At 43.5% G+C, this 4,830-nt stretch overlaps 1 pseudogene across 1 annotated transcript; it reads right to left on the bottom strand.

Moving 5' to 3' along the window:
* Window positions 1-830: 830 nt before the first annotated feature.
* On the bottom strand, window positions 831-1,762 carry LOC311629332 (26S proteasome complex subunit SEM1-like; annotated as a pseudogene). Its single transcript has 3 exons — window positions 1,629-1,762; window positions 1,323-1,419; window positions 831-916 (listed from the first exon to the last, which is right to left on the bottom strand). The product of its transcript is annotated as a 26S proteasome complex subunit SEM1-like (transcript).
* Window positions 1,763-4,830: the final 3,068 nt, after the last annotated feature.

Genomic DNA, 4,830 nt, shown 5'->3' with positions numbered 1-4,830 from the left:
GAGTTTCCACTACACAAACTGTTTTTTCCATTTCCTGTTCTTTGCTATTTTGCTTTGTTCTGGTTTCAGAATCAGATGAAACTTCTAATGAAGGCCTGCCACAAGGTTTCCATCAACCCCATAACCTGGTGACTAAACTCAATTCCATGGTATCAATCAAAGGACAGGCTTTGCAATGGCTGTACTCACTGTTCTGTATCAGGCTCTCACTACTGAGCCTGGACCTCTTGAGATTTCTCTTCCTAATGCTGACCTGTGCACTTTTCCCAGGAAAGTATCTGCATGATTTTACTTGAGGCCCCACAGCTCCCTAGGAATAACTGGGGGCTTCTTCCCCTGTCAGCTGGCTCTTGTGGGGAAGCAAGGAAAAGCTGCAGAGCAGCTGGGCCTGGGTGGAACCCAGTGGATAACAGTCTGACAGCCGATCAGCAGTTATCACTCTCGGAAAGGGAAGTGTGGGCATGTTATGTTGCTGTGGCAACCAAAGGCAACAGAGCGGCAAACTTCAGAAGGCAGAGCCCATCAAACAACAAGGAGTTTCAAACACCCAGGGTCCCCCAGGGACTGGGCCTTGGTCAATCAGAGGAAAAGTCAGCATCAAAAGCCCTCAATGAGGAAAGGGAAGCCAGGGGAAACAGTCAATGGCTAGTCATCATGGATTGACAGTTACAGGACCTTAGAACAGGAATAAACAGCCAATTCTCACTTTACTGAGAAAGGAACCAGAAGTCAGAAGGTACTTGATCGAGGTTCTGCTGCCAGTGAATGTCAAAGCCGGAACCACCACCCTATGGCCTTTTGTTTGTACGGCTTTAAGTTTGCAAACACCCTTAGTGCTTTAATTTCATCTGACCCTGAACCCGGAGCAAATATTTATCCTTCAACATGGCCACATGAGAACTACCAGTTTTCTCATCTGGGAGGAGGAGAATACTTTTCTAATGTAATTCCTAATAGGCTTCAATTAGTTAATAGTTTTGGGATTCAAGTGGATATAATAAAAGGTACCCCTCAACCCTCATAGAGGTTTTTATTTTTAATATATGTATTTTTGTTTCAGAGAGGAGGGGAGAGGGAGATAGAGATAGAAACATCAATGATGAGAGAGCACCATTGATTGGCTGCCTCCTGTATGCCCCCTACTGGGGACCTGGCCAGCAACCCGAGCATGTGCCCTTGACCAGAATTAAACCTGTGACCTTTCAGCTCTATCCACTGAGCCAAACCAGGGCAAGTTTTATGATTTTTTTTCTAATAAACATTTTTCATGTTTATCCATCCTGGATTCTGTGCCCTACAATTTAGTAAATATTCAACTTTACGTTGCTTCAACACTTCCTCTGCATACTCTGAAGTCTCCATCTCATAACCATGTTTTTCTAGTTCAGCTGGTAACTGATTGGAGAAGTCATCCTCTACATTAGGGGTGTCGAACTCAATCAGAGAAGGGGCCAAAATCTAAAATCCAGCCTAAATCACGGGCCAAATGGTTTACTGAACAGTCATAAACTGACAATGTCATAAACTGACAGCGGAGTGCAGTGATGACAGCACGGTGCGGGCCACATTGCAAGGCCTGGCGGGCTGGATTTGGCCCGCGGGCCTTGTGTTTGACACATGTGCTCTACATTGTCATCATCCCAATTATCCTCCCAGACATATGCATCTTAATCTTCATCTAAAGCAGTCCTGTCTTCACAGGGAACTCCTCGAACTCCTCCTCCAGGAGACCCAAGTCTACCGGCTGCTTTTTCTCAGACATCGTGACCCTCCACGCCTCTCATGCCAGCAGGAAAGTTGGATCCACTTGCCTTCATAGAGTTCTGAGTAATTAAGGGATGGACAACAAATGGGATCAGAATATCAACTTTATCATTAAATAATTTTTTTATTGGAGTCAGTGGTTTATATTTGTGGGTAAGTGAACTCCAGAATTAAATTGGGTAACTACGAAAGCTAGGGCAGGCCTCCCACTACTGTTCTGGGAAGTCCAAGATCAAGGTATCAGCTGATTCAATTGCTGATGACAGCTCTCTTCCTTGCTCCTAGATAGCAACCTTCTGGCTGTGTCCTCACATGGGGAGAGAGTACCTTGGTGTCTTTTTTCTAATCCCCACTTGAGGGCCCCATCCTCATGATATCACCTAAACCCAATGATCTCTTAAGGGGCCTATCTCCAAATATCATCACATTATGGATTAGGGCTTTAACATATGCATTTCAGGAGGGCACAATCCAAAGCAATGGTCTAATTCAGTGAATCTTCAAGGTATGGGCCACAGACCCAAGTGCATCAGAATCAACTGTTGAACTTTAAAACAATAATTCCAAATCAAAAACCTTGCCCTAGCTTCTGAATTTTTAAAAAATATCTTTAATGTGGATTGTCCCCTTTTCTCCCCCATTGACCCACTTCAGCCCCCGAGCTTCTGACTTTTAAAATGCTCCTGGTCATTCTCTGAAGCATTCCAGATGAGAACCACTGACTGAGAAATGGCCAGTCCATTAGAGGTGGCCACACCTGGTGGAAGGGTCAACTTAAACATTACATTTTATAAGGTCTATAAGGTCAGTATTCCCAATTTCTACTTTTGGTTTTGAATTTATCTTGCATTTTTCTTTTAATTCAAAGACTGATTGGTGACAAACCTCTTCATTCTGGATCATGGCACCAAACCTTCTCTCCTTGAGCAGATACTCGTTCTTCCACTTCTCATAATCTCCCACATCTGAACACATTCACTATTTTGTAGACATCCGAGTTAATCCAGCCCAGACCTGAATTATTTTCTTTGGCTGAAGCATCTTAGAAAGCAGCATGAATTTCTGGTATTTTAACTTTTTTTTTTTTCTTCCCAGAATGAGAAAACTCTTCTTCAACACAGGACTTTTGGATTTTCTTCCCTGGTCTTTTAACTTTATTTAACAGCTTTGCACCCATCCAAGAGAAATGTTTATTAGAATATAAATTTCTCATAAATTGTGGCTTTGCTTTAATTCGCTAAAATGTGCATTTCATGGGATTAATTTATAAAACACTTCTGAGTCTTGGAGTAGATTTCAAAGGTGCTATAATTAACTATTGATTTCTTACAAGCTGATATTTTAATTTGCTGAAATTTTGCCTTTTCCCCCTTATATTGCTGCGTGCCTTTCCTGCTTCAAACCACCCGCCTCAATGACTGAGTGCCTGTCCCCAGGCACAGTGAATGACAGCACAAAAGGAAAATACACACCCTCTACCTCCAGGATTAAAATGCAGATGGGGAAACACAAGATTATAAAACATTGTAAGTTTTGAGCATGTTCCAAGTTTTTCCTTTATTTGAACTTTTGTTCTGACAGGTTAATTGATTAAACTGAGTGATTTGTTTTCTTCATTCCTCTTTGGCCAGGTGTGGGCTATCAGAGAAGGCAAGCTGGCGTCTTCTCAGGGGCCTAGGACAGTGGTCCGCAAACTCATTCGTCAACAGAGCCAAATATCAACAGTACAACGATTAAAATTTCTTTTGAGAGCCAAGTTTTTTAAACTTAAACTTCTTCTAACACCACTTCTTCAAAATAGACTCGCCCAGGCCGTGGTATTTTGTGGAAGAGCCACCCTCAAGGGGCCAAAGAGCCCCGCAGTTTGCTGACCACAGGTGTAGAGCCTTTAGTGGACTGGAGAAGATAGGCAACAGTTTTCAGAGGAAACATTAATAGTAACAGCAAAGCTTTCCAGACTGAGAAAGTATTTCCCAGTCTGAGGGGTCAGGGCAATAGAAGGGAAGTGATGGGAGAGAGGTGGTGTGGCTAGGAGGGGAGAATGGGCTTTGAGTGCCAGCTTGCATCGAAGTGAGCCCTACATTTTGCCTGTGACAAGGACTATGCTAGTTGCCTTCTGGCAGGTCTCTCGTGAGGACTTACACTTGGCAGCAACTTACACTTGACAGGCAGGAGAAATTGTTTATTCTCTGTACTCTCTATTCATATGGACAGTCCTTTCTTGCAACATCCTGAAATGCTCCTCAGCCTTTAAGGTAGGTGGGGCCCTGGGGGATAGGGAAGGGAAAGGGCTTGCTCTTGGGTGGGGCTGAACGGGATTACCCCTGAGACAGGGAAAGGATAACGCCTGGGTCCTCCGTAAGTGCTCCGGTGATGCCTGAGCTTTGAGCAACAGTTTCAGTGACAGACACCATGCGTCTCCCTTCCCTTCCTGCACATTTATGTAAATCTCAGATTATTTCCCAGGCCAGTGGTCAACAAATTTGGGCTCGCAAGCCACATGTGGCTCTTTGGCCCCTGGAGTGTGGCTCTTTCACAAAATACCATGTGCAGGTGCAATTGAAACTTCGTGGCCCATGCACAAAAGTCAGTTGTCGGCTCTCAAAAGAAATTTCAATCGTACTGTTAATATTTGGCTCTGTTGACTAATGAGTTTGCCGACCACTGCCCTACACCAATGGTTTTCAAGTGTTGCCTGTATTTCAATCACCTGCAGAGCTTGTTAAGACCCAGACTGCTGGGCTTCCTCCTCAGAATTACTGATGCAGTAGATTTGGGGTGGAACCCAAGAATTTGTTTTTCTAACAAGCACCCAGGTGATGCCCAGGTGATGCTGATGTTGCTAATCTGAGGGGTGCACTTTGAGAACCACTGGCCAGGCTTTTGAAACTCCAAAATTCTGTGCTTTTTGCTCTCAAGTCCCATCCTTAGGTATGAGCAAAGAATGACTTATCTGTTCAAATGGGGAGATTCGGCAAAGGGGGGAAAAAGAAATCTTTTTATTATTTTTACAAATTTAAAAGAAATCAAGTTATTTATAAAAATAAATCAATGCTTTCAAAACAT

The sequence above is a fragment of the Pipistrellus hanaki genome, assembly GCF_964339955.1.
Source record: "Pipistrellus hanaki genome assembly, chromosome: 10".
Taxonomy (NCBI): domain Eukaryota; kingdom Metazoa; phylum Chordata; class Mammalia; order Chiroptera; family Vespertilionidae; genus Pipistrellus; species Pipistrellus hanaki.
This window is presented reverse-complemented; position numbering and strand designations above follow the sequence as displayed.